Raw genomic sequence first — 20608 nt, forward strand, 5'->3', positions numbered from 1 at the left:
GGAACAGTCGGACAGGTGCGCGGCCAAGTGGAGTCGTCCTCCAGCAGCAGGGGCGAGCCCCCAAGCGAGTAAATCAGGATGAAAGCGAAAAAAAGGGCCCGCAAGCTAATTAACCATCCCAGGCAACGAGGCAAATGAAATGAAGCAACTAATTGCTTAATGAATGCATTAGCACAGGGGGAAAAACAAAACAAAAACAAAAACAATAACAAAAACAAACAGATAAACCCCAACAAAACAAGAAAGAAAACTAAAGTCTGTTTAATTTAAGGGGCGTTCGTTTTTTGGGGGGCAATTAAAATGAAGCAATTAATTGCTTAATTAGCAATGAAAAACCCACAACAAAACAAAACCAAACAAACCCAAGAAGAAAGAAAAACAAAAAAAAAAAAAAATGAAAAATAAAGCTAAAGTCTGTTTTTGGGTTTTCGTTTTTTGGATTCGTCCCCAAGCTGGCGCTGGGTCAGAAACCGGGGCTGTAAACTCCTGGAGGCAGTGCAATACCAGGCCAACCCGTGGAGAAGGGGGAGCAAGCTCCTAACCCTTGACCGTGGTCCAAAAATCAGTTTAATATCGTGATCCCTCCATGCGAGGGACCTATCAGATATTAAGCTGATAAGAACAGATACTACACTTTGATCTTAGCCAAAAGGCCGAGAAGCGATGCGGCCCCTAGGGGCCGCGGTCGCCAGACGACCCTCAACTGGGGCCACCGTCGTCGGGCAGTGCTTCCTGGGCTGCTAGGCACCCCCCAGCAGCGAGGTGGAACAGTCGGACAGGTGCGCGGCCAAGTGGAGTCGTCCTCCAGCAGCAGGGGCGAGCCCCCAAGCGAGTAAATCAGGATGAAAGCGAAAAAAAGGGCCCGCAAGCTAATTAACCATCCCAGGCAACGAGGCAAATGAAATGAAGCAACTAATTGCTTAATGAATGCATTAGCACAGGGGGAAAAACAAAACAAAAACAAAAACAATAACAAAAACAAACAGATAAACCCCAACAAAACAAGAAAGAAAACTAAAGTCTGTTTAATTTAAGGGGCGTTCGTTTTTTGGGGGGCAATTAAAATGAAGCAATTAATTGCTTAATTAGCAATGAAAAACCCACAACAAAACAAAACCAAACAAACCCAAGAAGAAAGAAAAACAAAAAAAAAAAAAAATGAAAAATAAAGCTAAAGTCTGTTTTTGGGTTTTCGTTTTTTGGATTCGTCCCCAAGCTGGCGCTGGGTCAGAAACCGGGGCTGTAAACTCCTGGAGGCAGTGCAATACCAGGCCAACCCGTGGAGAAGGGGGAGCAAGCTCCTAACCCTTGACCGTGGTCCAAAAATCAGTTTAATATCGTGATCCCTCCATGCGAGGGACCTATCAGATATTAAGCTGATAAGAACAGATACTACACTTTGATCTTAGCCAAAAGGCCGAGAAGCGATGCGGCCCCTAGGGGCCGCGGTCGCCAGACGACCCTCAACTGGGGCCACCGTCGTCGGGCAGTGCTTCCTGGGCTGCTAGGCACCCCCCAGCAGCGAGGTGGAACAGTCGGACAGGTGCGCGGCCAAGTGGAGTCGTCCTCCAGCAGCAGGGGCGAGCCCCCAAGCGAGTAAATCAGGATGAAAGCGAAAAAAAGGGCCCGCAAGCTAATTAACCATCCCAGGCAACGAGGCAAATGAAATGAAGCAACTAATTGCTTAATGAATGCATTAGCACAGGGGGAAAAACAAAACAAAAACAAAAACAATAACAAAAACAAACAGATAAACCCCAACAAAACAAGAAAGAAAACTAAAGTCTGTTTAATTTAAGGGGCGTTCGTTTTTTGGGGGGCAATTAAAATGAAGCAATTAATTGCTTAATTAGCAATGAAAAACCCACAACAAAACAAAACCAAACAAACCCAAGAAGAAAGAAAAACAAAAAAAAAAAAAAATGAAAAATAAAGCTAAAGTCTGTTTTTGGGTTTTCGTTTTTTGGATTCGTCCCCAAGCTGGCGCTGGGTCAGAAACCGGGGCTGTAAACTCCTGGAGGCAGTGCAATACCAGGCCAACCCGTGGAGAAGGGGGAGCAAGCTCCTAACCCTTGACCGTGGTCCAAAAATCAGTTTAATATCGTGATCCCTCCATGCGAGGGACCTATCAGATATTAAGCTGATAAGAACAGATACTACACTTTGATCTTAGCCAAAAGGCCGAGAAGCGATGCGGCCCCTAGGGGCCGCGGTCGCCAGACGACCCTCAACTGGGGCCACCGTCGTCGGGCAGTGCTTCCTGGGCTGCTAGGCACCCCCCAGCAGCGAGGTGGAACAGTCGGACAGGTGCGCGGCCAAGTGGAGTCGTCCTCCAGCAGCAGGGGCGAGCCCCCAAGCGAGTAAATCAGGATGAAAGCGAAAAAAAGGGCCCGCAAGCTAATTAACCATCCCAGGCAACGAGGCAAATGAAATGAAGCAACTAATTGCTTAATGAATGCATTAGCACAGGGGGAAAAACAAAACAAAAACAAAAACAATAACAAAAACAAACAGATAAACCCCAACAAAACAAGAAAGAAAACTAAAGTCTGTTTAATTTAAGGGGCGTTCGTTTTTTGGGGGGCAATTAAAATGAAGCAATTAATTGCTTAATTAGCAATGAAAAACCCACAACAAAACAAAACCAAACAAACCCAAGAAGAAAGAAAAACAAAAAAAAAAAAAAATGAAAAATAAAGCTAAAGTCTGTTTTTGGGTTTTCGTTTTTTGGATTCGTCCCCAAGCTGGCGCTGGGTCAGAAACCGGGGCTGTAAACTCCTGGAGGCAGTGCAATACCAGGCCAACCCGTGGAGAAGGGGGAGCAAGCTCCTAACCCTTGACCGTGGTCCAAAAATCAGTTTAATATCGTGATCCCTCCATGCGAGGGACCTATCAGATATTAAGCTGATAAGAACAGATACTACACTTTGATCTTAGCCAAAAGGCCGAGAAGCGATGCGGCCCCTAGGGGCCGCGGTCGCCAGACGACCCTCAACTGGGGCCACCGTCGTCGGGCAGTGCTTCCTGGGCTGCTAGGCACCCCCCAGCAGCGAGGTGGAACAGTCGGACAGGTGCGCGGCCAAGTGGAGTCGTCCTCCAGCAGCAGGGGCGAGCCCCCAAGCGAGTAAATCAGGATGAAAGCGAAAAAAAGGGCCCGCAAGCTAATTAACCATCCCAGGCAACGAGGCAAATGAAATGAAGCAACTAATTGCTTAATGAATGCATTAGCACAGGGGGAAAAACAAAACAAAAACAAAAACAATAACAAAAACAAACAGATAAACCCCAACAAAACAAGAAAGAAAACTAAAGTCTGTTTAATTTAAGGGGCGTTCGTTTTTTGGGGGGCAATTAAAATGAAGCAATTAATTGCTTAATTAGCAATGAAAAACCCACAACAAAACAAAACCAAACAAACCCAAGAAGAAAGAAAAACAAAAAAAAAAAAAAATGAAAAATAAAGCTAAAGTCTGTTTTTGGGTTTTCGTTTTTTGGATTCGTCCCCAAGCTGGCGCTGGGTCAGAAACCGGGGCTGTAAACTCCTGGAGGCAGTGCAATACCAGGCCAACCCGTGGAGAAGGGGGAGCAAGCTCCTAACCCTTGACCGTGGTCCAAAAATCAGTTTAATATCGTGATCCCTCCATGCGAGGGACCTATCAGATATTAAGCTGATAAGAACAGATACTACACTTTGATCTTAGCCAAAAGGCCGAGAAGCGATGCGGCCCCTAGGGGCCGCGGTCGCCAGACGACCCTCAACTGGGGCCACCGTCGTCGGGCAGTGCTTCCTGGGCTGCTAGGCACCCCCCAGCAGCGAGGTGGAACAGTCGGACAGGTGCGCGGCCAAGTGGAGTCGTCCTCCAGCAGCAGGGGCGAGCCCCCAAGCGAGTAAATCAGGATGAAAGCGAAAAAAAGGGCCCGCAAGCTAATTAACCATCCCAGGCAACGAGGCAAATGAAATGAAGCAACTAATTGCTTAATGAATGCATTAGCACAGGGGGAAAAACAAAACAAAAACAAAAACAATAACAAAAACAAACAGATAAACCCCAACAAAACAAGAAAGAAAACTAAAGTCTGTTTAATTTAAGGGGCGTTCGTTTTTTGGGGGGCAATTAAAATGAAGCAATTAATTGCTTAATTAGCAATGAAAAACCCACAACAAAACAAAACCAAACAAACCCAAGAAGAAAGAAAAACAAAAAAAAAAAAAAATGAAAAATAAAGCTAAAGTCTGTTTTTGGGTTTTCGTTTTTTGGATTCGTCCCCAAGCTGGCGCTGGGTCAGAAACCGGGGCTGTAAACTCCTGGAGGCAGTGCAATACCAGGCCAACCCGTGGAGAAGGGGGAGCAAGCTCCTAACCCTTGACCGTGGTCCAAAAATCAGTTTAATATCGTGATCCCTCCATGCGAGGGACCTATCAGATATTAAGCTGATAAGAACAGATACTACACTTTGATCTTAGCCAAAAGGCCGAGAAGCGATGCGGCCCCTAGGGGCCGCGGTCGCCAGACGACCCTCAACTGGGGCCACCGTCGTCGGGCAGTGCTTCCTGGGCTGCTAGGCACCCCCCAGCAGCGAGGTGGAACAGTCGGACAGGTGCGCGGCCAAGTGGAGTCGTCCTCCAGCAGCAGGGGCGAGCCCCCAAGCGAGTAAATCAGGATGAAAGCGAAAAAAAGGGCCCGCAAGCTAATTAACCATCCCAGGCAACGAGGCAAATGAAATGAAGCAACTAATTGCTTAATGAATGCATTAGCACAGGGGGAAAAACAAAACAAAAACAAAAACAATAACAAAAACAAACAGATAAACCCCAACAAAACAAGAAAGAAAACTAAAGTCTGTTTAATTTAAGGGGCGTTCGTTTTTTGGGGGGCAATTAAAATGAAGCAATTAATTGCTTAATTAGCAATGAAAAACCCACAACAAAACAAAACCAAACAAACCCAAGAAGAAAGAAAAACAAAAAAAAAAAAAAATGAAAAATAAAGCTAAAGTCTGTTTTTGGGTTTTCGTTTTTTGGATTCGTCCCCAAGCTGGCGCTGGGTCAGAAACCGGGGCTGTAAACTCCTGGAGGCAGTGCAATACCAGGCCAACCCGTGGAGAAGGGGGAGCAAGCTCCTAACCCTTGACCGTGGTCCAAAAATCAGTTTAATATCGTGATCCCTCCATGCGAGGGACCTATCAGATATTAAGCTGATAAGAACAGATACTACACTTTGATCTTAGCCAAAAGGCCGAGAAGCGATGCGGCCCCTAGGGGCCGCGGTCGCCAGACGACCCTCAACTGGGGCCACCGTCGTCGGGCAGTGCTTCCTGGGCTGCTAGGCACCCCCCAGCAGCGAGGTGGAACAGTCGGACAGGTGCGCGGCCAAGTGGAGTCGTCCTCCAGCAGCAGGGGCGAGCCCCCAAGCGAGTAAATCAGGATGAAAGCGAAAAAAAGGGCCCGCAAGCTAATTAACCATCCCAGGCAACGAGGCAAATGAAATGAAGCAACTAATTGCTTAATGAATGCATTAGCACAGGGGGAAAAACAAAACAAAAACAAAAACAATAACAAAAACAAACAGATAAACCCCAACAAAACAAGAAAGAAAACTAAAGTCTGTTTAATTTAAGGGGCGTTCGTTTTTTGGGGGGCAATTAAAATGAAGCAATTAATTGCTTAATTAGCAATGAAAAACCCACAACAAAACAAAACCAAACAAACCCAAGAAGAAAGAAAAACAAAAAAAAAAAAAAATGAAAAATAAAGCTAAAGTCTGTTTTTGGGTTTTCGTTTTTTGGATTCGTCCCCAAGCTGGCGCTGGGTCAGAAACCGGGGCTGTAAACTCCTGGAGGCAGTGCAATACCAGGCCAACCCGTGGAGAAGGGGGAGCAAGCTCCTAACCCTTGACCGTGGTCCAAAAATCAGTTTAATATCGTGATCCCTCCATGCGAGGGACCTATCAGATATTAAGCTGATAAGAACAGATACTACACTTTGATCTTAGCCAAAAGGCCGAGAAGCGATGCGGCCCCTAGGGGCCGCGGTCGCCAGACGACCCTCAACTGGGGCCACCGTCGTCGGGCAGTGCTTCCTGGGCTGCTAGGCACCCCCCAGCAGCGAGGTGGAACAGTCGGACAGGTGCGCGGCCAAGTGGAGTCGTCCTCCAGCAGCAGGGGCGAGCCCCCAAGCGAGTAAATCAGGATGAAAGCGAAAAAAAGGGCCCGCAAGCTAATTAACCATCCCAGGCAACGAGGCAAATGAAATGAAGCAACTAATTGCTTAATGAATGCATTAGCACAGGGGGAAAAACAAAACAAAAACAAAAACAATAACAAAAACAAACAGATAAACCCCAACAAAACAAGAAAGAAAACTAAAGTCTGTTTAATTTAAGGGGCGTTCGTTTTTTGGGGGGCAATTAAAATGAAGCAATTAATTGCTTAATTAGCAATGAAAAACCCACAACAAAACAAAACCAAACAAACCCAAGAAGAAAGAAAAACAAAAAAAAAAAAAAATGAAAAATAAAGCTAAAGTCTGTTTTTGGGTTTTCGTTTTTTGGATTCGTCCCCAAGCTGGCGCTGGGTCAGAAACCGGGGCTGTAAACTCCTGGAGGCAGTGCAATACCAGGCCAACCCGTGGAGAAGGGGGAGCAAGCTCCTAACCCTTGACCGTGGTCCAAAAATCAGTTTAATATCGTGATCCCTCCATGCGAGGGACCTATCAGATATTAAGCTGATAAGAACAGATACTACACTTTGATCTTAGCCAAAAGGCCGAGAAGCGATGCGGCCCCTAGGGGCCGCGGTCGCCAGACGACCCTCAACTGGGGCCACCGTCGTCGGGCAGTGCTTCCTGGGCTGCTAGGCACCCCCCAGCAGCGAGGTGGAACAGTCGGACAGGTGCGCGGCCAAGTGGAGTCGTCCTCCAGCAGCAGGGGCGAGCCCCCAAGCGAGTAAATCAGGATGAAAGCGAAAAAAAGGGCCCGCAAGCTAATTAACCATCCCAGGCAACGAGGCAAATGAAATGAAGCAACTAATTGCTTAATGAATGCATTAGCACAGGGGGAAAAACAAAACAAAAACAAAAACAATAACAAAAACAAACAGATAAACCCCAACAAAACAAGAAAGAAAACTAAAGTCTGTTTAATTTAAGGGGCGTTCGTTTTTTGGGGGGCAATTAAAATGAAGCAATTAATTGCTTAATTAGCAATGAAAAACCCACAACAAAACAAAACCAAACAAACCCAAGAAGAAAGAAAAACAAAAAAAAAAAAAAATGAAAAATAAAGCTAAAGTCTGTTTTTGGGTTTTCGTTTTTTGGATTCGTCCCCAAGCTGGCGCTGGGTCAGAAACCGGGGCTGTAAACTCCTGGAGGCAGTGCAATACCAGGCCAACCCGTGGAGAAGGGGGAGCAAGCTCCTAACCCTTGACCGTGGTCCAAAAATCAGTTTAATATCGTGATCCCTCCATGCGAGGGACCTATCAGATATTAAGCTGATAAGAACAGATACTACACTTTGATCTTAGCCAAAAGGCCGAGAAGCGATGCGGCCCCTAGGGGCCGCGGTCGCCAGACGACCCTCAACTGGGGCCACCGTCGTCGGGCAGTGCTTCCTGGGCTGCTAGGCACCCCCCAGCAGCGAGGTGGAACAGTCGGACAGGTGCGCGGCCAAGTGGAGTCGTCCTCCAGCAGCAGGGGCGAGCCCCCAAGCGAGTAAATCAGGATGAAAGCGAAAAAAAGGGCCCGCAAGCTAATTAACCATCCCAGGCAACGAGGCAAATGAAATGAAGCAACTAATTGCTTAATGAATGCATTAGCACAGGGGGAAAAACAAAACAAAAACAAAAACAATAACAAAAACAAACAGATAAACCCCAACAAAACAAGAAAGAAAACTAAAGTCTGTTTAATTTAAGGGGCGTTCGTTTTTTGGGGGGCAATTAAAATGAAGCAATTAATTGCTTAATTAGCAATGAAAAACCCACAACAAAACAAAACCAAACAAACCCAAGAAGAAAGAAAAACAAAAAAAAAAAAAAATGAAAAATAAAGCTAAAGTCTGTTTTTGGGTTTTCGTTTTTTGGATTCGTCCCCAAGCTGGCGCTGGGTCAGAAACCGGGGCTGTAAACTCCTGGAGGCAGTGCAATACCAGGCCAACCCGTGGAGAAGGGGGAGCAAGCTCCTAACCCTTGACCGTGGTCCAAAAATCAGTTTAATATCGTGATCCCTCCATGCGAGGGACCTATCAGATATTAAGCTGATAAGAACAGATACTACACTTTGATCTTAGCCAAAAGGCCGAGAAGCGATGCGGCCCCTAGGGGCCGCGGTCGCCAGACGACCCTCAACTGGGGCCACCGTCGTCGGGCAGTGCTTCCTGGGCTGCTAGGCACCCCCCAGCAGCGAGGTGGAACAGTCGGACAGGTGCGCGGCCAAGTGGAGTCGTCCTCCAGCAGCAGGGGCGAGCCCCCAAGCGAGTAAATCAGGATGAAAGCGAAAAAAAGGGCCCGCAAGCTAATTAACCATCCCAGGCAACGAGGCAAATGAAATGAAGCAACTAATTGCTTAATGAATGCATTAGCACAGGGGGAAAAACAAAACAAAAACAAAAACAATAACAAAAACAAACAGATAAACCCCAACAAAACAAGAAAGAAAACTAAAGTCTGTTTAATTTAAGGGGCGTTCGTTTTTTGGGGGGCAATTAAAATGAAGCAATTAATTGCTTAATTAGCAATGAAAAACCCACAACAAAACAAAACCAAACAAACCCAAGAAGAAAGAAAAACAAAAAAAAAAAAAAATGAAAAATAAAGCTAAAGTCTGTTTTTGGGTTTTCGTTTTTTGGATTCGTCCCCAAGCTGGCGCTGGGTCAGAAACCGGGGCTGTAAACTCCTGGAGGCAGTGCAATACCAGGCCAACCCGTGGAGAAGGGGGAGCAAGCTCCTAACCCTTGACCGTGGTCCAAAAATCAGTTTAATATCGTGATCCCTCCATGCGAGGGACCTATCAGATATTAAGCTGATAAGAACAGATACTACACTTTGATCTTATTTATTTATTTTATTGTAGTCAAAAAATGCATTTACAATTTCAAATTATAAAAAACAAAAATCAACACAACAAAATTAGGCACAAGGCCCTATAAGAAATTGGGAGGGGGAGGGTACAGGGTCTTTGTGACTATCTAACAGATGAGACTTTGAAGTCTTACTCTTGACTGGCAACATTTACCAAAATACCTCAATCACTCTGTGGATCTTAATCTAACTAATACCCCAGCGTTTAGTGTAAAAAATAACTTATGTACAATTTGTAAAAACTTATCTGTGTGTTGTGTGTGCATTTTTTTTTTTTTTTTTTTTTTTTTTTTTTTTTTTTTTTTTTTTTTTTTTTTTTTTTTTTTTTTTTTTGTGTATGTGCATGTGTTAGAAAATAAAGTTCGATTTCATTGAAAAGAGTTTTTGAATTAATTGGGAATAAAATGTTCGTGGAGTGGGACTATACTAATAAAAATGTTCATTTTCAAAAAATAAGGGAAAAAACTACTAATGTGTTGTTAGTAAGACCCCCCTGTACTATTCTATGTGGTTAGATTTCCCACTGTTTTCCGGGGAACCGAAAACAAGCAGGGCGTCCCTAATGGGTATGGGGAAATGGCCTTAATAGAGGTGGGAGAAAATACAGCAACGGATGGAGGGGGTAGGAGGGTGACCTCTGAGTAGGGGAGCGACCGGGGACATCAGAAAATAAACCTGAGGAGCAGAGGGGTTGGGCAGACTCAGAGGTACTCTAATACCAAAAAATAAAATCAGGGACAGGATCTCATTTGTACCACCAGTCAAGAGTTACTTTACTTGAACTTATGCTAACCTAGGCGGGATGGGTTCCGTAGGACCCAGCACCGCCCATGCCATGCCTAAGGAGGGAACACGTATTGAAACTTGGCTCCTCGACGGATGCACAAACTAGTGCTGTGCACCCACCTCTTGTCAAATTCCACTCTAGGCAACCTCTTCCAATCGCATCTGATCTTTACTTTAAGCAAATGTTTAAAGTAAACAATCAGATCCCGATCCGGAACAGATGTCCCTTCGCGGACCAACTTGAGGCGCGTGATCCAGATGGTCATGCGCGCTACTGCTAGGATCGCCAGGAAAACCAAACTTTCCTCCCTGGGGAACGGCGGCTCCATGTTGTACACAAAAGTTCCTACGTCGAGATCGAGCAGACACTCGGCATCGATGCGAGCTGTTACCCCCTCGACGTACTTTAAAAGGGGCTGTATCCGGCTGCAACTAAAAAACGCGTGCTCGATAGTTTCGGGCTCGCGTTCGTCACAGCACGGACAGAAGCGCCTGGTATGTTCTTTATACCGGAAAAGTTCGTCGAAGAGGGGCAGCGCATTTCGGACCAGTCGCCAAGTCAGGGAGAATTCCGAGTTATTCAGAATCTCCCGTCCCGGCGCCCAACACCATTGAGAACGGACAACCTTCATCGACCATCCCATCCGCCTACAAAGTGGATCCTTCGCGGTCCCCTCCACTAAATCCCGATACAGTTCCTTCCTTGGCTGATCGAGGACACTGGTCCCCGGCAAAGCTCTAAGAGCGGTCCGGCATTCGGAGAAGAACTTGGACTCCCCCTTCGGTCTACGACGACCTTCTACCGAAGGGTTGGGTTTGAGATTGGGAAACGAGTTCTCAACCACAGGGACCCAAGGAGCGTCTCCTTCAAGCGAACGACCCAGGAAAGCCAATCTCTCGGCGTTTCTGTGACACAAGAGACTGGGCTGACTCAGGCCTCCCTCGCTCGGACGTTGAACACAGACCTCTCTGCAGACATAGTGCTTACCCTCGTTCCACAAAAGTGAATCGAGGCGCCCTTGTAAGCGGGTTAGGCGTTCTGCAGGGAGAGGAAGTACAGACAAACGGTAAAGGATGAGCGGAAAGACGTATGTAGCACACGCCTCCGCCCGACCCTTCAAGGACAATTTCCTTCCAATCCAAGTCTTGACTGACGATTTGACCTTAGACTGTACTTCCGACCAATTCTTTTCCAGCTGAAGTCCCGGTCCAAACCAGACACCGAGAATACGGACCGGTCCATCGGTCCAGCTGAAAATACCTGGAAGCGAGTTTACCCCGGTCCAGGCCCCCAACCGCAGGCCAGCAGACTTGCTACGGTTGAAGATGGCCCCTGTTACTTCTTCGTATCGAGCGAGCGCCTCGACCACCGCTTGAATGTCCGTGAGGCAAGACACGAACACGGTGACGTCATCGGCGAACGCGGAAACCCTGGCTCGTGTGCCTCCAGGGAGAGCTATTCCGCGCAGGACTGGTGTAGTCGCCTCGTCCCTTAAATTGCGAAGGAGGGGTTCCAACGCCAGGACATATAGCAGAGGCGACAGCGGACAACCCTGTCGCACCGACCGAGAGACAGCGAATGACTCCGATAGCTTACCGTTGATCTGCACCGCCACCGTTGGCCTGTCATACAGAACAAAGATCCACTTGCGGAAGTCCGGATTAAATCCGGCGGCCTCTAACACAGATCCTAGGAACCGATGGTCGACCCTATCGAATGCCTTGGACTGATCCAAACTGATCAGCGCGGCTTCGGCGTCGTCTTCTGTCCCCTCTATGATCGAGCGTATCAAGTGCAAATTGTCTTGAATTGATCTCCCCTTCACAGCATAAGTCTGGTCTGGTTCGATCAAATCAGTGATGACAACCTGCAAGCGATTCGCAAGAATCTTTGCCAAAATCTTTAACTCTGTGTTTAGCAGAGTCAAGGGCCTAAAATCATCAAAGTTTTCCCTCCCGCCATGCCGTTGACCTTTCCTCAGCAATGTGATCACACCCTTGGTCACCTGTCCAGGGATGGAGCCCTGGGCAAACCAATGGTTGAACATATCCTTCAGAAGAGGGACCAACATGGGCGACAGCCTCAAGTAGAACTCGTAGGGTAAACCATCAAGCCCCGGAGATTTGTTATAGCCGACCTGCTTCAACGCAGTAATGACCTCATGTTCAGTAATAAGACCATCACAGCTAGCCGCTCGAGCCGCCGTGAGGCGGGGCGAGTCAGCCAAATAGCTGCCAAACTCATCAACCCTGAGCCTGGGTAGTTGGGTGAAGCGCACCGATAGATGCTCCCGAAACCCCTCGCAGATCTCCCGAGTCGATACTAAAGCGTGTCCTTCCAGGTTATGTACTTTACGAATGTACCCATCCGAACCGCGCCTTAAAGCAGCCTTACGCTCAACGGCGTCAACATTCACAGCCTCGTTAGAAACTTTATTTAACCTAGCCCTAACTACTTGACCTTCATACCGCTCGCTAGCCAAGCGGTTGAGATCTTGTTTAGCTAGTGCTAACTCTAGGGGATCCCCCCCTTCCACCGCCCGGGTCAGCTTATCCTCTAAGCGCTTCTTTGCCTCAGCCTTATCTAACGCGAGGCGTTGGCTATACTTGACAGAGAAGCGCCTAATTTTAGCCTTAAGACTAACCCACCACTTACTCCCTGTAACCGCCCCCACTAAAGCCCTCTGAATTAGCTCAGTGACCTTCAACCGGTAGTCCTCCAGCTCCAGCAAGGAGATGTTGAACTTCCAGTATCCGGCCAGTTTAGGCCTAGCACTTAAGTTCAAACGGGCCATAACAAGTTTATGGTCCGAGTGTCCTAATAAGTGGAACGTGGGGCAAGATAGGAAGTCTATGTCGCCTCTTCTAACTAACATCCGATCCAAGTAAGTACTCGGATGGGAAGGCACTACAGAATGCCACGTCCACATCTCCCGCCCTGGATGATCAAGACGAAATCTGTCGACGAGATCGCACGAAGCCATCAGGTCAGACAGAGAGCTGTCACACCACGCCGACCCACTAGCTCCCCCGACCTTATCTATACTGGGATCAAGGATTGCATTCCAATCACCCATTAAAACTAACCGTTCCGGATCCACTAAGAAGCCCTCCAACCGTCGAAAAAAGGTTGCCCTCTCTACAGCAGCATTGGGAGCATAAACAGCAACAATCCGAAAAACACTACAATTAACAGCAACATCAACAACAAGCGCCCGCCCGTCCTCGCCTGCGTGAACAACATTCACCGACGCTGACAGGGTGCGTTTCACTAGCAAGGAGATTCCACGACTATAAGTATTGCCATATGCTGAGTAAACATCGTAATCGTTTACCAGCACCTGACAATCCTCGTCACAAACAAAGTGGGTCTCCTGGATAGCGGCGATATCTACCTTAAGGGACACCAGGTCTCTCACAACGCGCGAGGCCTTGCTTCGACACCTGATGCCCCTCACATTAAATGTAGCCAAGTTTAAAGCCATGTTCACTTACCTTAGGCAGTGTCACAGACGGGTCTGAAATCCTCGGGAGTGAGGACGTAGCAGGCTTGCCCAAGGCTTCCGGTCAGCAGCTCCGCAGAAGGTAATCCATCCTTGGCAACGCCTCCCACGTCCAGGGGAAAAGTTAGTTTTAATGCCCTGTATAGGGAAGGATGGACATACAGGGGTGTGCGACCTTCGCATTTCACTGATAGGTTTTTAAGAGACGGGTGGTCCATGTCGACAAGCTGTTGGCCTGGTATTGCCTCCTTGGCTGCCTCCAGCATTGCCCATAGACCCTCCGTTCTCGAGTCCTTGTTGGCCCTTACAAAAGTTGTCAGTAAGGGGGCATCTTTAAAGCAGTGCGGTTGTGTGACTCTGTCACCACCCACATATAAAAAGTTTTGGAGCTTGTTGAAACGGACCTTCTGCTTTCCTTTCAGTTCTGGTGTAATCCGCTGAAGGTCCGTTTCGCATATCCTGCCTCCTGGCAGGAATGGCAGCTTCTTGGTTCTTTCTGTTCTCACCGCCGGGGAGGGGTTCTCTTGATGCTGAGTAGGGGGAGAGTTTTTTGGGGAGAGAGTGTTTTGTTCTGAAGCGACGTTAGTGGACTTGTCGCAAGACACGGGGCACGTAGCATCTATCGGCGTGTTAGGGAGTGCGGGCGAGGGGGATGTTTGTAGCTTAGGCTGGGGAGTCGAAGAGGAGACGGGGCGCAGCGACTGATTTTCAGCTGGTAAGTCAGTCTCTATGGGGGTTTGGTGGTCTGCCCTCATTTTCCGGCTCTTTCTCCTCCTAGCTCTTCTTATTTCTGTAGCGCTCAGCGCTGTCCTGGTCGGTGAGGCTTCTTCCTCTTCCTCCGACACTGCTTCCTCCTCGGATTCTTGAAGTTTTCTTTTATTCGAGGAGGCTGGTATTTGTGTGTCCATGTTGGTGATTTCTTTTCCATTGTCTTCGGGTTGGGCTGTTTCCGCTACTTGCGTGCAAGGCTGTATGCTGGTCTTGCCCTTTTTCGCGACCGTCACCCATCCCTGTTTGGCTTCTGGGGGGTTTGTAGTTTTAGCTGGAGCGGGGGCCATGACTGCGGCTTTGGACGCCTCCGGTTTTCTGCTGGCTGCTTTCCGTTTGGGGCAGTCCTTGGCCATATGGCCCTGTTGTTGGCATTGCCAGCAGTGGGGTCTCCTCCCTTCGACTATCAATGAGAGCGTCCAATCCCCAAACTGGATCGTGGCCGGGATGCTGAAGAAGCCCACCTTATCCACCACCATCTGCACCTTGTAGTCGCCGGTCATGATGTTTCTCTGACCGCGGCAGGGCGTGACCTCCTCGACATCTCCATATTGGCTGAGGATGGCCCCCAGCTGTCTTGCTCCCATGTAGCAGGGGACGTTCAGCACCGACACCACTGTTCTTCTTTTGTTAAGGTAAACCGGATGTAGTTTTATGTTTTTTGATTGGTGGTTTGCCTTAGCAAGTCTGACGGCGTCTTCTGGGGTGGGGAGCAGGACATCCCACATGGCATAGCTTTTCCTGCAGATGTAATTCGCAGGGATGTTCTGCTCCATCAGGATCTTCACCATTGTTTCTTTATTTAACCCTGTCAGGCTTCTGGTCTTAGTGTCAGAGGTGATTAGAGATAACACTCTCTTCTCTAGACTTTCCACCTGACCTGGGAGTGGCTGAACCGTGTTTCCTTCCGTGACGCTTTTGTATGTCGAGAGGAAGAGGTCACGGTATTCCTGAGGAGTCATTTTCTCCTCTTCTTTCTGTCCCCATGCTGCGACTCCTCCTTGTTGTGTGTTCGATGGACCAGGAGCTGAGGGAGCGGTGACAGGCGCTTTTTGCTTGGTGGAGGAAGAACTGGTCATAGAGTTGGGGGTCTGACCTTTTCCAGGCAGGGTGGGCCAGTCCGCAGTTGATGAAGCGTGCTGGCTCCCCCGACTTTCCGGGTCCTTCTCCGTCCTCTTCTTCTGTGGTTGGGCCGCTTTCTCCTTCGATGTAGGGCGTTCCGCTTCTGGGGAGGTCATCGTAGTTTTAGTAGCGGCCTCTGCTTTCGATATCTCTTCCGTATGCGACGTGTTGTTGCCGGTCGAGATATGCCTTGTATGTTCGGCTGCTTGTTTACTGCCGTTGCCCTCTTGGGGAGTGTTCGAGGGTGACGGATCCACCATGTCCTCCTCGAATAATGACTGTAAGGAGGAGATGGTTTCACTGAACAGCTCTTCTTCAGTATCCTTAGAGGGGTTGTTCTTTCCCTTTTCCCCTACGGTTGTTGGGGAGTCCCTCTTTTGGGGAGCGGAGTGGCGTTGTGCTGGTGTTGCCACCGTTGCTTTTGGGCTCTGGGGTGTCACTTGTCCGTGCCCCTCTTCCTTTTTTCCAACTGGACAACTTGAGCCCGCTTTTGTATTCCGGTTGCCCTCGTGGGGAGCCGTCTGCTCCTTTTTGGTAGTTTCACTGGGGGTCGCCGCGGGCTGCGGCCCTACCCCTCTGCTTCCATCCAAGGTCGCCGCGGGCTGCGGCCCTACCTTGGCACCATCATCCAGCTTGCTCTTCATCTCTCCACTAGCCCGGGGCCGGGAATTGACTCCCTTTTCCGGGGATTTCTCAGGGGGAGCGATGTCACGCATTTGGGGTGAGGTACCCCGCCTGCTTGGCATCGTGGTGGGGGAGTTGGCCGCTTACGCAGACCCGGCCTGGGAGGGAGGAAAAATAAAACAGTATGGGGGACAAAGGGATGGAGGGGGTGGCCAGGGGTGAAGAGAGACAGAGTTTTGACCTCCCCTTGCGGGGGAGTCGGGTTAGTCAGCTCGATCCCCCCTTGCGGGGGGAGAGCAGAGAAGATAGACGCAGAGGTGGCTAGCGGGTCAGAGTGCCGCGTCGCAATTAAGAGGAGAGAGGGAAAGGCATCTTTGCCCAGAGAGAAGGCAAAAACGAAGAGGTATTAACCCCAAAACCCTTCCCACAAACAACCCCAACAGGAAGCGACAAAGAGACCCGGTCTGCTCGATCCAACGGGAGAGCAGCGAAGAAAGACAAAAGACTAGCGGGTCAGAGTGCCGCTAGTTAATTAAGAGGGAGAAGTAGACATTCCTCCCAGAGAGAGGGAGAAAAGAAGAAAACCTTAAAACTACTTAATACTAAAACTTAAGACTAAAACCTTAGACTATGCTGAAGGTCCTGACTCCCCAAAGGAGGGGGTCTGGTCCTTGCAGACGTAAAAAAGATGCCTTAACCTGGCTAAAAAGCCCGGTGGCAGATCCCTTCTTGGACAATCGGAAGAGCAAAAGTTTCGCACTGAGAACAGATACTACACTTTGATCTTAGCCAAAAGGCCGAGAAGCGATGCGGCCCCTAGGGGCCGCGGTCGCCAGACGACCCTCAACTGGGGCCACCGTCGTCGGGCAGTGCTTCCTGGGCTGCTAGGCACCCCCCAGCAGCGAGGTGGAACAGTCGGACAGGTGCGCGGCCAAGTGGAGTCGTCCTCCAGCAGCAGGGGCGAGCCCCCAAGCGAGTAAATCAGGATGAAAGCGAAAAAAAGGGCCCGCAAGCTAATTAACCATCCCAGGCAACGAGGCAAATGAAATGAAGCAACTAATTGCTTAATGAATGCATTAGCACAGGGGGAAAAACAAAACAAAAACAAAAACAATAACAAAAACAAACAGATAAACCCCAACAAAACAAGAAAGAAAACTAAAGTCTGTTTAATTTAAGGGGCGTTCGTTTTTTGGGGGGCAATTAAAATGAAGCAATTAATTGCTTAATTAGCAATGAAAAACCCACAACAAAACAAAACCAAACAAACCCAAGAAGAAAGAAAAACAAAAAAAAAAAAAAATGAAAAATAAAGCTAAAGTCTGTTTTTGGGTTTTCGTTTTTTGGATTCGTCCCCAAGCTGGCGCTGGGTCAGAAACCGGGGCTGTAAACTCCTGGAGGCAGTGCAATACCAGGCCAACCCGTGGAGAAGGGGGAGCAAGCTCCTAACCCTTGACCGTGGTCCAAAAATCAGTTTAATATCGTGATCCCTCCATGCGAGGGACCTATCAGATATTAAGCTGATAAGAACAGATACTACACTTTGATCTTAGCCAAAAGGCCGAGAAGCGATGCGGCCCCTAGGGGCCGCGGTCGCCAGACGACCCTCAACTGGGGCCACCGTCGTCGGGCAGTGCTTCCTGGGCTGCTAGGCACCCCCCAGCAGCGAGGTGGAACAGTCGGACAGGTGCGCGGCCAAGTGGAGTCGTCCTCCAGCAGCAGGGGCGAGCCCCCAAGCGAGTAAATCAGGATGAAAGCGAAAAAAAGGGCCCGCAAGCTAATTAACCATCCCAGGCAACGAGGCAAATGAAATGAAGCAACTAATTGCTTAATGAATGCATTAGCACAGGGGGAAAAACAAAACAAAAACAAAAACAATAACAAAAACAAACAGATAAACCCCAACAAAACAAGAAAGAAAACTAAAGTCTGTTTAATTTAAGGGGCGTTCGTTTTTTGGGGGGCAATTAAAATGAAGCAATTAATTGCTTAATTAGCAATGAAAAACCCACAACAAAACAAAACCAAACAAACCCAAGAAGAAAGAAAAACAAAAAAAAAAAAAAATGAAAAATAAAGCTAAAGTCTGTTTTTGGGTTTTCGTTTTTTGGATTCGTCCCCAAGCTGGCGCTGGGTCAGAAACCGGGGCTGTAAACTCCTGGAGGCAGTGCAATACCAGGCCAACCCGTGGAGAAGGGGGAGCAAGCTCCTAACCCTTGACCGTGGTCCAAAAATCAGTTTAATATCGTGATCCCTCCATGCGAGGGACCTATCAGATATTAAGCTGATAAGAACAGATACTACACTTTGATCTTAGCCAAAAGGCCGAGAAGCGATGCGGCCCCTAGGGGCCGCGGTCGCCAGACGACCCTCAACTGGGGCCACCGTCGTCGGGCAGTGCTTCCTGGGCTGCTAGGCACCCCCCAGCAGCGAGGTGGAACAGTCGGACAGGTGCGCGGCCAAGTGGAGTCGTCCTCCAGCAGCAGGGGCGAGCCCCCAAGCGAGTAAATCAGGATGAAAGCGAAAAAAAGGGCCCGCAAGCTAATTAACCATCCCAGGCAACGAGGCAAATGAAATGAAGCAACTAATTGCTTAATGAATGCATTAGCACAGGGGGAAAAACAAAACAAAAACAAAAACAATAACAAAAACAAACAGATAAACCCCAACAAAACAAGAAAGAAAACTAAAGTCTGTTTAATTTAAGGGGCGTTCGTTTTTTGGGGGGCAATTAAAATGAAGCAATTAATTGCTTAATTAGCAATGAAAAACCCACAACAAAACAAAACCAAACAAACCCAAGAAGAAAGAAAAACAAAAAAAAAAAAAAATGAAAAATAAAGCTAAAGTCTGTTTTTGGGTTTTCGTTTTTTGGATTCGTCCCCAAGCTGGCGCTGGGTCAGAAACCGGGGCTGTAAACTCCTGGAGGCAGTGCAATACCAGGCCAACCCGTGGAGAAGGGGGAGCAAGCTCCTAACCCTTGACCGTGGTCCAAAAATCAGTTTAATATCGTGATCCCTCCATGCGAGGGACCTATCAGATATTAAGCTGATAAGAACAGATACTACACTTTGATCTTAGCCAAAAGGCCGAGAAGCGATGCGGCCCCTAGGGGCCGCGGTCGCCAGACGACCCTCAACTGGGGCCACCGTCGTCGGGCAGTGCTTCCTGGGCTGCTAGGCACCCCCCAGCAGCGAGGTGGAACAGTCGGACAGGTGCGCGGCCAAGTGGAGTCGTCCTCCAGCAGCAGGGGCGAGCCCCCAAGCGAGTAAATCAGGATGAAAGCGAAAAAAAGGGCCCGCAAGCTAATTAACCATCCCAGGCAACGAGGCAAATGAAATGAAGCAACTAATTGCTTAATGAATGCATTAGCACAGGGGGAAAAACAAAACAAAAACAAAAACAATAACAAAAACAAACAGATAAACCCCAACAAAACAAGAAAGAAAACTAAAGTCTGTTTAATTTAAGGGGCGTTCGTTTTTTGGGGGGCAATTAAAATGAAGCAATTAATTGCTTAATTAGCAATGAAAAACCCACAACAAAACAAAACCAAACAAACCCAAGAAGAAAGAAAAACAAAAAAAAAAAAAAATGAAAAATAAAGCTAAAGTCTGTTTTTGGGTTTTCGTTTTTTGGATTCGTCCCCAAGCTGGCGCTGGGTCAGAAACCGGGGCTGTAAACTCCTGGAGGCAGTGCAATACCAGGCCAACCCGTGGAGAAGGGGGAGCAAGCTCCTAACCCTTGACCGTGGTCCAAAAATCAGTTTAATATCGTGATCCCTCCATGCGAGGGACCTATCAGATATTAAGCTGATAAGAACAGATACTACACTTTGATCTTAGCCAAAAGGCCGAGAAGCGATGCGGCCCCTAGGGGCCGCGGTCGCCAGACGACCCTCAACTGGGGCCACCGTCGTCGGGCAGTGCTTCCTGGGCTGCTAGGCACCCCCCAGCAGCGAGGTGGAACAGTCGGACAGGTGCGCGGCCAAGTGGAGTCGTCCTCCAGCAGCAGGGGCGAGCCCCCAAGCGAGTAAATCAGGATGAAAGCGAAAAAAAGGGCCCGCAAGCTAATTAACCATCCCAGGCAACGAGGCAAATGAAATGAAGCAACTAATTGCTTAATGAATGCATTAGCACAGGGGGAAAAACAAAACAAAAACAAAAACAATAACAAAAACAAACAGATAAACCCCAACAAAACAAGAAAGAAAACTAAAGTCTGTTTAATTTAAGGGGCGTTCGTTTTTTGGGGGGCAATTAAAATGAAGCAATTAATTGCTTAATTAGCAATGAAAAACCCACAACAAAACAAAACCAAACAAACCCAAGAAGAAAGAAAAACAAAAAAAAAAAAAAATGAAAAATAAAGCTAAAGTCTGTTTTTGGGTTTTCGTTTTTTGGATTCGTCCCCAAGCTGGCGCTGGGTCAGAAACCGGGGCTGTAAACTCCTGGAGGCAGTGCAATACCAGGCCAACCCGTGGAGAAGGGGGAGCAAGCTCCTAACCCTTGACCGTGGTCCAAAAATCAGTTTAATATCGTGATCCCTCCATGCGAGGGACCTATCAGATATTAAGCTGATAAGAACAGATACTACACTTTGATCTTAGCCAAAAGGCCGAGAAGCGATGCGGCCCCTAGGGGCCGCGGTCGCCAGACGACCCTCAACTGGGGCCACCGTCGTCGGGCAGTGCTTCCTGGGCTGCTAGGCACCCCCCAGCAGCGAGGTGG

At 48.3% G+C, this 20608-nt stretch overlaps 16 non-coding genes and 2 pseudogenes across 16 annotated transcripts; all 18 read right to left on the reverse strand.

The window, feature by feature from the left end:
* Window positions 1-466: 466 nt before the first annotated feature.
* Window positions 467-665, reverse strand: LOC145285128 (U2 spliceosomal RNA). Its single transcript, XR_013868942.1, has one exon. It is a non-coding gene; the product is annotated as a U2 spliceosomal RNA (small nuclear RNA).
* A 565-nt stretch (window positions 666-1230) lies between these two features.
* LOC145285129 (U2 spliceosomal RNA) lies at window positions 1231-1429 on the reverse strand. Its single transcript, XR_013868943.1, has one exon. It is a non-coding gene; the product is annotated as a U2 spliceosomal RNA (small nuclear RNA).
* Window positions 1430-1994: 565 nt separating this feature from the next.
* On the reverse strand, window positions 1995-2193 carry LOC145285131 (U2 spliceosomal RNA). Its single transcript, XR_013868944.1, has one exon. It is a non-coding gene; the product is annotated as a U2 spliceosomal RNA (small nuclear RNA).
* Window positions 2194-2758: 565 nt separating this feature from the next.
* Window positions 2759-2957, reverse strand: LOC145285132 (U2 spliceosomal RNA). The gene has a single exon (XR_013868945.1). It is a non-coding gene; the product is annotated as a U2 spliceosomal RNA (small nuclear RNA).
* A 565-nt stretch (window positions 2958-3522) lies between these two features.
* On the reverse strand, window positions 3523-3721 carry LOC145285133 (U2 spliceosomal RNA). The gene has a single exon (XR_013868946.1). It is a non-coding gene; the product is annotated as a U2 spliceosomal RNA (small nuclear RNA).
* A 565-nt stretch (window positions 3722-4286) lies between these two features.
* LOC145285134 (U2 spliceosomal RNA) lies at window positions 4287-4485 on the reverse strand. The gene has a single exon (XR_013868947.1). It is a non-coding gene; the product is annotated as a U2 spliceosomal RNA (small nuclear RNA).
* Window positions 4486-5050: 565 nt separating this feature from the next.
* LOC145285135 (U2 spliceosomal RNA) lies at window positions 5051-5249 on the reverse strand. Its single transcript, XR_013868948.1, has one exon. It is a non-coding gene; the product is annotated as a U2 spliceosomal RNA (small nuclear RNA).
* A 565-nt stretch (window positions 5250-5814) lies between these two features.
* Window positions 5815-6013, reverse strand: LOC145285136 (U2 spliceosomal RNA). Its single transcript, XR_013868949.1, has one exon. It is a non-coding gene; the product is annotated as a U2 spliceosomal RNA (small nuclear RNA).
* A 565-nt stretch (window positions 6014-6578) lies between these two features.
* LOC145285137 (U2 spliceosomal RNA) lies at window positions 6579-6777 on the reverse strand. The gene has a single exon (XR_013868950.1). It is a non-coding gene; the product is annotated as a U2 spliceosomal RNA (small nuclear RNA).
* A 565-nt stretch (window positions 6778-7342) lies between these two features.
* LOC145285138 (U2 spliceosomal RNA) lies at window positions 7343-7541 on the reverse strand. The gene has a single exon (XR_013868951.1). It is a non-coding gene; the product is annotated as a U2 spliceosomal RNA (small nuclear RNA).
* Window positions 7542-8106: 565 nt separating this feature from the next.
* LOC145285139 (U2 spliceosomal RNA) lies at window positions 8107-8305 on the reverse strand. The gene has a single exon (XR_013868952.1). It is a non-coding gene; the product is annotated as a U2 spliceosomal RNA (small nuclear RNA).
* A 565-nt stretch (window positions 8306-8870) lies between these two features.
* LOC145285246 (U2 spliceosomal RNA) lies at window positions 8871-9080 on the reverse strand (annotated as a pseudogene).
* A 7455-nt stretch (window positions 9081-16535) lies between these two features.
* Window positions 16536-16687, reverse strand: LOC145285259 (U2 spliceosomal RNA; annotated as a pseudogene).
* Window positions 16688-17252: 565 nt separating this feature from the next.
* On the reverse strand, window positions 17253-17451 carry LOC145285140 (U2 spliceosomal RNA). Its single transcript, XR_013868953.1, has one exon. It is a non-coding gene; the product is annotated as a U2 spliceosomal RNA (small nuclear RNA).
* A 565-nt stretch (window positions 17452-18016) lies between these two features.
* LOC145285142 (U2 spliceosomal RNA) lies at window positions 18017-18215 on the reverse strand. The gene has a single exon (XR_013868954.1). It is a non-coding gene; the product is annotated as a U2 spliceosomal RNA (small nuclear RNA).
* Window positions 18216-18780: 565 nt separating this feature from the next.
* On the reverse strand, window positions 18781-18979 carry LOC145285143 (U2 spliceosomal RNA). The gene has a single exon (XR_013868955.1). It is a non-coding gene; the product is annotated as a U2 spliceosomal RNA (small nuclear RNA).
* Window positions 18980-19544: 565 nt separating this feature from the next.
* Window positions 19545-19743, reverse strand: LOC145285144 (U2 spliceosomal RNA). The gene has a single exon (XR_013868956.1). It is a non-coding gene; the product is annotated as a U2 spliceosomal RNA (small nuclear RNA).
* Window positions 19744-20308: 565 nt separating this feature from the next.
* Window positions 20309-20507, reverse strand: LOC145285145 (U2 spliceosomal RNA). Its single transcript, XR_013868957.1, has one exon. It is a non-coding gene; the product is annotated as a U2 spliceosomal RNA (small nuclear RNA).
* Between the last annotated feature and the right edge of the window lie 101 nt (window positions 20508-20608).

The sequence above is a fragment of the Euprymna scolopes genome, chromosome 9 (genome assembly GCF_053919585.1).
Source record: "Euprymna scolopes isolate OS-2025 chromosome 9, ASM5391958v1, whole genome shotgun sequence".
Lineage (NCBI taxonomy): Eukaryota > Metazoa > Mollusca > Cephalopoda > Sepiida > Sepiolidae > Euprymna > Euprymna scolopes.